Source organism: Galeopterus variegatus, unplaced genomic scaffold (genome assembly GCF_000696425.1).
Source record: "Galeopterus variegatus unplaced genomic scaffold, G_variegatus-3.0.2 Scaffold3678, whole genome shotgun sequence".
Classification (NCBI taxonomy): domain Eukaryota; kingdom Metazoa; phylum Chordata; class Mammalia; order Dermoptera; family Cynocephalidae; genus Galeopterus; species Galeopterus variegatus.
The window spans coordinates 95,855-107,689 of record NW_007729789.1 but is presented as its reverse complement, the minus strand read 5'-3'; the positions used below and the strand labels follow the sequence as shown (position 1 = coordinate 107,689).

The 11,835-nt window shown below is 36.9% G+C and overlaps 1 protein-coding gene across 1 annotated transcript in view; it reads left to right on the top strand.

Moving 5' to 3' along the window:
- The window catches only part of FAM19A1 (family with sequence similarity 19 (chemokine (C-C motif)-like), member A1), a 160,976-nt gene that overhangs the window by 57,284 nt on the left and 91,857 nt on the right, over positions 1-11,835 (top strand). The window lies entirely within an intron of this gene.

The window sequence follows — 11,835 nt, the reverse complement described above, 5'->3', positions numbered from 1 at the left end:
TGCATCCCCTATTTAAAATGGTTTGGAGGTTCCTCAAGCAGTTGCAGATAGATCTACCATATGACCCAGCTATCCTACTGCTGGGAATATATCCAAAGGAATGGAAATCATCAAGTCGAAGGTATACTTGTTTCCCAATGTTCATTGCAGCACTCTTCACAATAGCCAAGAGCTGGAATCAGCCCAAATGTCCATCATCGGATGAGTGGATATGGAAAATGTGGTATATCTACACAATGGAATACTACTCAGCTATAAAAACGAATGAAATACTGCCATTTGCAACAACATGGATGGACCTTGAGAGAATAATATTGAGTGAAACGAGTCAGGATGAGAAAAAGAAGTACCACATGTTCTCACTTATTGGTGGGAGCTAAAAAAAAATAAACAAATTAATTTACCCACAAACACACACACACACACACAAAAAAAACCGGGGTGGGGGGGGGGGGAAGAAGATATAACTACTATACTTTTTTTTGAAGTTGTTACAACAAGCAAACGGAAAGGACATTCTTGGGGGGGAGGGGAGAGAGGGAGGAGGGCGGGAGGTGTCGGTGAAGGGCCATAATAATCATATACATTGTATATTGACAAAATAAACAAAAAAAAAGAAAAAAAAAAAGAAGTTGAAATATGTATGAATAACATTTTTCTTTCAGTTCTACATTGTGCCTCTGAGACTATGTGTGTAAATGTGTGTATTTATTTGGAGATATTGTCAAAAGTCTAAATCTCATTCTTCATATTTGTGAGACATGAACCAAATTATTCTCCTGGCCCCTCAGTGACAGGCTCTGCTTCCCGCATTTGTGTTCCCTCAGGATGAGCACCTTCCCTGCTCGGTTGTGCCAAGGCAGGAAGGAGGAGATGAAACTCACATCAGTCACGTTGAATACTTGTTATCCATTCCTGTCAGGAGTTTGGCCCAAGAGGGCACTGAAACAATTGGATAAAATGAAGTTTTTAGATTATCAGTGGATTTCAATTACAGTATTTGTACTCTCCTAGACCCCTATTACTATCAGTAGTTGAGAATTGGCAATATTGTGAAATTTATGAGGCTGCTTCACTGGTTAACTACATCCAAATTGGATCTCACAGTATCAGCACTTTTCTATTATCTTGAAATCTGGTTTCTAAGACAGACATACGCTTGCTGCCTGCATGACTTTAAAAACTGCCAACTCATCAAAAGCTACATCATTTTTAGTAGGAAGTGAATTCCACGAAGTGTCAAATTATTCATTGTCAAAGTGGCTAGTTCATTGGGAAGTCACAAAAGAAGGGGGAAAAAAGAAGAAGAAATGAGTAATACATCACAATGGTTCAAATTAAAGCTCCTTTCCCAAAAGTTGTTAAGATCACAGCCGGCAAAGGCTTTAAGAGGTTGGAAAGATGAATGAAATTTGGAGTATTTTTATGTCCTGTTTTGTTTTGGTGTGTTGAAAGAAGGAATTTAATAAGGAACACTCAGAAGACTTAATTGCTTTCCAGTGGAAAGAAGGCAAGTTAACTATGGAAAAGCATAGTTCATCCATCATTCATTGCTTACCTTCAAGACAGGCTTTCTTATGTTCCCTTTTGAATAGTCAGGGAGATAATGGGATATTGGGAACTTCAATGGCTGTCTACAAGGGCAGCTCCACTTTCCTACTGGGCCAGACAACTGACACTGATGTTAGATAACTTGTATTCAAATTCTGGTTCTGACACTTATTAATTATATAATGCTGTCTAAGCTTTATTTTTCTTTTCTGGAAAATGGAGATAATAGCACCTGTTGGGACACTGGAAGGATTAAACTTAAAATCACAAATAAGGTCCTTGTGTGATAGAACTGTTCAGTATCTTGACTGGTGGTGAATACACAAGCCTACAACATGTGATAAAATTGTTTAGAACTGAATACACACATACACACACAAATACATGTAAAACTGAGGAAATTTTAATGAGATCAGTAGATTGTATTCATATTAATATCCTAGTTGTGATATTATACTATAGTTTGGCAAAATGTTACTATGGGAAGAAACTGGGTAAGGGGTACATGGAATCTCTCTCTACTATTTCTTATAATTGCATGTAAATACGCAATAACATCATTTTTAAAGAAATGTGTATAAAGCAGTTAGCTCAATGTCTGGAATATTATAAGTGATAGTTCCTTTTCAGAAAAGGGCCTGATGGGCCGGCCCGGTGGCACACTGGAGAGTGCGCCACTAGGGAGCACGGCAGTGCTCCCGCCGAGGGTTCGGATCCCATGTGGAGACCGGTTCCCGCTCACTGGCTGAGCGGTGCAGGCGCAACACCGAGGGTTGCGAACCCGTTGCCGGTCCCCGGTATGGGCACGACACCGAGGGTTGTGATCCCGTTACCGGTCAGTTAAAAAAAAAAAAAAAAGGGGGCCTGATGAAGAATAAGGAATGGTATATCAGTCCAGCTTTGAATGGAGAAACAGAAGCCATTCCAGATAATTTGATTAGCTAGACATTCAATATAGGAATTACAGGCTTACACAACTGATGTGAGGGCTGAGGTGGGGCAAGTAAGGAAATGGTTAGGCTACCACTTACAAGAAATCTTGAAGTAAGTTGCAAACAAATTGGAGCAATGATCCCAGCTCCTTTCAAGACCAAAGTGATTGATTTTCAGAAGACCCCGCAGATGATAAAGCAAACCACTGCTCATTATCTCACCTACTGGGTAATACTCAGTAGCTCAGGGAAGCTGTTGATCTGAACTGCTTGTTTGAAACTTCCACCAGAGAATAATGGCTTCTATTTCTCTTCTACCTTCCAAACTTCACTCAAATGCTTCTTATTGACTGTATCTAACCAGAAAACGTGGGGAAAGGGATTCTAGGAAATATAGTTCTAAGCTTCTCCCTGTGGACAAATAGGAAATGTAGAAGGGTATGATGACTGATTTTAATGATGATTATGATGTGAGTTAATGACAGTCCAGATAGAAAATGAGAAATTTTCTACCATAGTTCTAGTTGCTAGGTAGATTTTTTTTCCCTTAACCTTCCTATCTACTTTTATATTTAGTATGTATCACCAAACACCAAAGATCTAGTGGTCTTCTTAGTGGACAGCATTGTTTCCATAAGGAAACTTGCCACCAGACACCAACAGCCTTGTTGTCTGGTTTGCCTCCTTCTCAACTGGAATCGGTCAAAGCTAGCATGATTACCTGAGATAATGAGCCTCAGTTCTCTGCAGTCTCTCTGCCATGGTGGGCTCAATGATAGCAAGTAGCCCCATGTAAAGAAACTGTTATTCCAAGTCCTGATCACATGGCTTTCCAGTTTGCTGCACGCTCAGAAAAGATTCCACAGAGACCTTCCCTACTTAAGTTAGCATTCCTATTCCCCACTCCTAGTTACTCTATCAAATAGTTTTGTTGTTGCTGATTTCCTTTCTCGAGCTATCACAATTTGTAATAATTTTATTTTTTATTGAAACATGATTGACATGTCTGTAGGGTACAGCATTGAATATCAATACCTATGTGCAATATGTGGTGCTCACATTAGGATAATTAGTATATTCAGCGTTATACAATGTAATCATTTTTTGTTTCCCTTTACCAATTTCTCGCTAATCCGCCTACCCCTTTCCATTCTCTTTTCCCACCTGTGGTGGCCTCAGTTCTGTTCTCTTTTTGAAAGTTAACAAATTATTGTCATTGTCTTTTCTTTCTTTTTTGCTTTTTTGTTTATTTTTTTAGCTCCCACTTATGAGGGAGGACATGTAGTATTTCTCTTTCTGTGCCTGGCTTATTTCACTTAACATAACAATTTTAAAAACCATCTGTATTTGTATGCTTTTTTACTCTTTATCTCCTCTTCATTAGTATGTAATCTCCACAATGGGTATAACCTTTTCTAACTTGTTCTAAGCTATATCCCCAGGGCCTTAGAATGCCTGAAACATGAAAGGTGCTGGGTAAATATTTGTTGAGTGAAGAAAGTCTTCAAGAAAAAGAAGGTCACCATAAGCAAAGTGGATTAGCTCAGAGCCTAGTATTAAATGGTGCATCTGCAAGAAAATGTATTACCCTAAATAAATAAAATGCCAAGCTAGTGCAAATCTTGACTATAATTTAGGTGTCAAGCCACTTCCTAGGCACTTCATAGAACTATTTGCTAATACCATAATACTAATATTTGGCTATTATTGATCCCATATATAGATAATAAAACAAAGGCTGGAGGGATTAAGCTACTAAACCAAGATTACTGAAATTACTCGGGAAATATGTCTACATGTTTCCAGAGCCTTGAAAACCACTCTACAAGGCTTCTTCGCTCCCTTGAAGAGGCCAGGAAGAAGGGGTGCAATAGAAATGATGCCCTCGTTCTTTCATCCATTTGAGGACCTGAGGCTTTGCCTAAAGGCTGATTTCCACACCTGTGCCTCATTACTGACAACTACACTGGGTTGGCCACACCATCCATAGGAGCAAGCCAGAGCTATCCAGCTGTCAGACTTAATCCAGAAGCACTGGAAATTGTTTGATAGAATCCAGCAGAGTCAAGTTTAGTAAGATATTAACTCAATGTACAGACTTGGTCTCTAGTAACCTGAAATAGTTAAATGCAGCTTCCAGAGAGCAGTGGTTGTCAAAAAGACCAAGTTAACATGGGAGTATGGCAGGTTCCGCGTCTTGGCTTCATAAATCCTTGAAAATTATCTCCCTAAGTATACACCCAACCATTCCTTTTACTTCTCCATGAAAAGCAGGTTTAGACAGAAGACAGACATGGAAAGGCATACAAGAGATTACGACAAAGTGAGCCAAATAAATCATCACTAAGATATTGTCTCTAGCACAGGGGGAAAATTGCACCAGAGAAATAAGCAATGAAAGTGGCAAAGATAACTTTGACTCCTGGGACAACATTCTTACTTGTCACAGTATGGCTTTGTTTTTTCAGTATGGCTGTGTTTTTCCTATTTAATATTAGGGATGTGGAGCATTCCTCACAGCGAGGATAAGATCTGCTGAACTGATTAGCTAATGTCCTAATTCCTTACCAAAGAAGCTCTGGTCTTTGAATTCACCATTGGTGTTGGCATTGAAAATCTCTCTTGCTCAGGGTCAGATGTGAAAAGATTCTGGTCCCATTCTCCAGAGCCACTTTTTAAATGCTGGCTTCTCATTCTAAAAGACCTGACCTTAAGCTGTTAAGTCTTGAGATAGCCTCAGTTTTCAGAAACCTGCAGCTGTGAAACACACTGGGAAAATTGCTTAGAACCTGTCCAGGTTGGCACAAAGGTTAGGAAAGGGAAGCATGAAACTCAACTAGGCTTTAAAAATGCAGAGACCAGCCCTGGAGAATTTGAGGTGAGGTGATAGTCACAGGTGTGAAGAATTCAGGTTTTACATCTATTCCTGCACATCTGAAAGTACGGAATAACAACAGTCTCACATGATTAAAGAAGTCTGATAAATATCATTTTCCTAATTGGCTTAAGATGGCTATGAAGTCAGATATCTGTTTCTTATTCATCAATTGAGGCTCAAATATATGGTATGACCTGGGACCTCACTTAAATTAACTGTGATTGGGTTATTTTCTAATAACCATTCTTTCAGAGTCATAGGATTTTACCCCAGTATTACAGAGTTCTTTTTAGAGGAGATATAAAAGCCATTTGTAACCTGATGAATGTTATACCAATGTTGGTTATAATTATTAGTATTTTCAATATTGGAAAAAAGATGAAATGAGTAAATTCTATCACAATAGCTGTTGTTTTTTATTATTATTATTTTTATCAAAATATAACATACATACTAAAAATCTGCTGGGAGGTACACAAAGTGAACACACCCATATATCCAGCTCCCCGAATACAAAACAGAACATTATCAGCATTCCAGAAGCCCTCATGTATCCCTTTAACTTCCACTTTCCCCTAAGGCTATTTATTATTATGACTTCTAATGCCATATATTCACTTTAATTCTTTTTCAACTATAAATTATTCAGTGAAATTCTATAGTATATGCTCTTTTGTGTATTATTCTAACTTAATTTGTTTGTGAGATTTATCCATACCGTTGTGTAGAATACTTGTTTGTTCATTGTTTGCTCTATATTATTCTAAAAAATGAATGTACTACATTGTTTTATTTATTCTATTTCCAATGGGTATTCAAATACTTTATAGTTGGGGACTATTATGAACAGTACTTTTATAGGTATTCTTATACATGTCTTTTGGCAAACATGAGTATTTCTGTTGAATATAATCATAAGAGTGGAATTTCTGGGTCAAAGAATATGCATATTTTTAGCTTTAAAACATATGGCCAGTTTTCCAAAGATATTCTATCATTACTTGACATTATCAGGTTTGGGGGTTTTTTAAAGATTATATTGTTGGATGCATAGAAGTATTTCTTGTCATTTGAATTTGAGTCTTAGAATTTAAGTTTAGAATGAGGTGTATGGACCGTCAGTGACATAGAAACATTTCTACTAATGGCTCGGGGATCATCCATCTATTCATGAGAAATTTGGTTCTTGTACTTTATCCACCAGAAAAGGAGAAAATGTTTAAATCATGGAATTAAATTTTAGAGCAAAGAGGACTATCAAGACTGAAGTTGATTTTTGGAAGTATGAACAGACATATTCCCTGTGATTCTTGCATTCTCATAGGTGACACCAGCAGCATTTGCTGTCTCATTAGTTATTCCCTACTTTGCCACTCTCTTTGTTTAACAAATCAGAACATGGTGTGGCAAGTTGACAGAAGAGTTGAGGAGAATTCTCAGTGATGCTTATAATGTGCTTGAGACACCTGTGCATATTTATTTGGTATGCTCATGCTCCTCAGCAAAAAAGTCAGCAGGCCCCTCCTAAATGAGAGATCTGGAAGACTTTCAGCAATCTGTTTGAGATAAAACATCCAGCAACTTTTACAACATACAGGGGAAGTAAGGGAAAAAATAAATAAAAATTATTTTCAGGAAGGCTTAGAATCAGCAAAATAAGGAACCCTTTCTCAATGAATATTTATTCACCTTCTACAAGATGCTAAAAGCTGAAATAATTATTCTTCCCTCAAATTTGGAAATCATCTCTGTGCCATGGTAGTTTATAAACTACAAGATATGATAAATAAATATGTTTATGTAGATTGAACCTATCAGTTCTAAGACATTATCACAAGTGGTTTTCAACTTCTGTACTACTTTGAAACAACCAGCACTTTTTTCATTAGCATAAGAATAACCTGAATTATAACATGTAAATGTAGAAGTAATCAAAACATATTTAAATGAATAAATGATTTCCTGAAAAATGTATATGTGTCAAATACAAATACTTAATTCTATACTTCTCTATTGTAAGAGAGACTCCAAAAAGGAAATTAATTTTATGAAATACTTAAATACACATTACCTCTTAGTAATCACATACATGCTTCCATGTTGTGTGTGTATATATAAAACTGTATAAATACCTATATTGCTATGCCCTACAAATGGTGGCTCCATATGCCCCATACACACACATACACTTCATGTGTTGTGTGTGTATATATATATGTGGGCACTTAAAAAAGTTTGTGGAAAAATGGAATTAAAAGATAATATGGCCACACAGAAGGCAAGACCCCATACCATGCCACCACCAACAGGGGAGGCACACAGGCAGGCAGGAGAACAGGCCAGCCACCAGCACAGTAGGCAGGACCCTGCACTGTACTGCTGCCATTAGGCTTCACACAGTTTTTGCAGAAGTTGTTCACAACAGCCACCACCACAGCTAATACTGTTGCAAAAATAGCTTGCTACCTTAATAACATCCACAACCACCATGTAGGTGGCTCACGACATATTTGACTTTGTTGACACAAGGAGAGTCACTGAAGGAGCCTGGAAAAAGAGGAAGAAGGCTTTCTCTTTAAAGTCCACTCCAGAATAATAAACGAAGTAACTGATCTATCAGATGACTGGAAATCAATGTAGAGATACTAGTAATATGAAAAAGAAAATATAACACCACCAAAGGAATTCAGTAATTCTCAAGTTCCAGACACTATGGAACAAGGAACCCTTGGAATGACTGAAAAGAAATTCAAGTAACTATCTTCAGGAAACCCAATGAGTTAAAAGAGGACTCTGTAAGACAATACAACGAAATGAGAAAAAATATCCAGGATATGAAGGATGGCATTTTCAAAGAGATTAATACCTTTAAAAACAATGTAGCAGAACTCCTGGAACTGAAAGAGACATTCAATGAAATAAAAAACACAACGGAGAGCTTATGCAGCAGATTAGAACAAGTGGAAGAATTTCTGAGCTCAATGATGGTTTTTATGAAATAACCCAGGCAGACAAAAGAAAAAAAAAGGAAAAAAGAATTTTAGAAAATGAAGAATCTCTAGGAGAGCTAGCAGACAACCTTAAGCACACAAACATCCAAATCATGGATGTTCCTGAAAGGGAGGAGAAAAGTAAAGGCATTTAAAATCTTTTTGATGAAATGATAATGGAAAAATTCCCAGGTATAGAGAAAGACACAGACCTTCAGATCCAGGAAGGTCGAAAATCCTCAGATTTGATGCAAAAAGATCCTCTCCAAGACACATAGTGAAACTGGCAAAGCTCAAAGACAAGGAGAGAATCCTAAAAGCAGCAAGAGAAAAGCATCAAATCACTTATAAGGGAGCCCCCATCAGATTAACAGCAGACTTCTCAACTGAAACTGTATAAGCAGGAAGAAAATGGGATCATCACATACTCAAAAACTAATAGAAAAAAACCTGCCAATCAAGAATAATATACCTGACAAGGCTATCCTTCAGAAATGAGGGAGAAATAGAGTATTTCCCAGACAGACAAAAACTGCAGACTTCACCATCACCACATGACTGGTCCTGCAAGAAATACTCAAAGGAATTCTGTTATCTGGAATCTGAAAAACAATAATCATGTTTCTGTGTGCCATGAATACACAAGAACAAAACCCACTAGTAAAACACAAATGCAAATGAGAAAGACAAAAGAAACTAAATCTTACCACCCAAAAAAAAAAAAATAAGAAACCACAAACAATGAAGACCAATAATCAAAGAAGAAAGGAACAAAGAATATTCAAAACTTCTAAACAAAAAGCCATAAAATGCCAGGAACAATACCTCTCAGTAACAACCCTAAATGTAAAAAGACACAGACTGATGGATTAGACCAAAAAGCAAGAGCCGGGCCGGCCCGGTGGTGCACTGGAGAGTGCACCACTTGGGAGTGTGGTGGCGCTCCCGCCGAGGGTTTGGATCCCATGTGGAGACTGGTTCCCGCTCACTGGCTGAGCAAGCAGTGAGTGCGTAGTGGGCACAACACCGAGGGTTGCGATCCCGTCGCCGGTCCCCGGTACAGGTGCGACACTGAGGGTTGCGATCCCATTACCGGTCAGTAAAAAAGACAAAAAGGAAAAAAAAAGCAAGAGCCAACTATATGCTGTCTTCAAGAGACCCACCTTACCTGTAGAGACACACACAGACTAATAGAGATGGAAAAAGATATAACGTGCAAATGGAAACCAAAAACAAACAGGAGTAGCTATTCTTATATCAGATAAAATAGACTTCAAACAAAAGACCATAAGAAGAGACAAAGAAGGTGACTATATAATGATAAAGGGATCAATCCAGCAAGAAGACATTACAGTCATAAATATATATGCATCCAACACTGGAGCACCCAGATATATAATAAAACAAACACTATATTAGACATAAAGAAATAGACCCCAATATGATAATAGTGGGGGACCATCTCATCATTGGACAGATCATCCAGGCAACAATTCACCAGAGAAACACAGGATTTAAACTACATTTTAGACCAATTGGACCTGCAGATACTTACAGAATAATTCATCCAACAACTATGGAATATTCATTCTTCTCATCAGCATATGGAACATTCTCCAAGATAGATCACATGTTAGGTCATAAATCAAGTCTCAATAACTTTAAAAAAAATCAAAATCATTTCAACTATCTTTCAGATCAAAATGGATTAAAACTAGAAATCAAAAACAAGTGAAACTCAGGACTCTCTACCAATACATGGAAATTAAACAGCCTCCTGAATGACCTATGGATCCAAGAAAATTAAACAGGAAATTAAAAAATTTCTAGAGAATAATAAAAATAAAGACATATCATCTCAAAACCTGTGGGATACCACGAAAACAGTACTAAGAGGAAAGTTTATAGCAATAAATGCTTAAATTAAAAAAATAGAAAGATTTCAGGCAAACAGTCTAACCCTACACCTTTTTAGAATTAGAAAAACAAGAACAATCCAATCCCAAAGTTAGCAGATAGAAAGAAATAATTAAGATTAGAGCAGAAGTAAATGATATAGAGACCCCCAAAACAATAGAAAAGATCAATGAAACAAAAATTGTTTTTTGAGAAGATAAGCAAAATAGACAAAAAGATAACCTAGCTAATTGTCTATTTTGCTTAACAACAAAAAGAAGAACAAACACCCAAATTACAAAAATCAGAAATGAAAAAGGAGGCATTACAACTGATTCTACAGAAATAAAATAAAATTATTGGAGGCTATTACAAACAGTTATACACCAACAAATTTGAAAACCTGGAGGAAATGGGTAAATTTCTGGACACATACAAACTACCAAGACTGCTAAGAAGAAATAGAAAACCTGAACAGACCAATAACAAGCAATGAGATTGAAGCAATAATCAGCAATGTCCCAACAAAGAAAAGCCCAGGACCAGATTGCTTTACTGCTGAATTCTACTAAATCTTTAAAGAGGAATTAATACCAACTCTCTCCAAACTATTCCACAAAATTGAAACAGAGGCCACTCTCCCAAATTCATTCTATGAGCCCAGCATCACCTTGACACCTAACCAGACAAAGATACAACAACAACAAAAGAAAACTACAGACCAATATCTCTGATGAACATAGACACAAAAATCCTTTAAAAAATACTAGCAATCAGAATACAGCAAGCATCAAAAAAAATTATACACAAGTGAGATTCATTTCAGAGATGCAAGGTGGCTCAACATACACAAGTCAATAAATGTGATACATCACATTGACAAAATCAAGGACAAAAGCTATATTATTATCTCAATAGAGGCTGAAAAAGCATTAAACAAAATTCAATATCATTTCATGATAAAGACTCTCAACAAATTAGGTGTAGAAGGAAAGTATCTCAATACAATAAAAGCCATCTACAACAAGCCCACTACCAATATCATGCTGAATAGGAAAAAAAAATGAAGGCTTTTCCCTTAAGAATTGGAACAAGAAAAGGATGCCCACTCTCACCACTCCTATTTAACATAGGAGGAACTAGCCAGAACAATCAGGCAAGAGAAAGAAATAAATGGCACCCAGATTGGAAAAGATGAGGTCAAACTGTCCCTATTTGCAGATGACATGGTCCTATATAGAGAAAAACCTAAAGACTTTTTTATCAAAAAAACTCTTAGAGCTGGTTAATAATTTCAGTAATGTTGTGGGATACAAAAATCAGTGACCCCAAATAAGTTGTGTTTATATTCTCCAATAATGAACTAACAGAATAAGAGATCAGGAAAGTAAGCCCATTTACAATAGTCACCAAAAAAAAAAATAAGTACCTAGGAATAAATTTAACTAAGGAGGAGAAATATCTCTAGACTGAGAACTACAAACTACTATTGAAAGAAATTAGACACAAAAAGATGGAAACACATTCCATGTTCTTGGATTAGAAGAATTAACATTGTGAAAATGTGCATACTACCCAAAGTGATCTA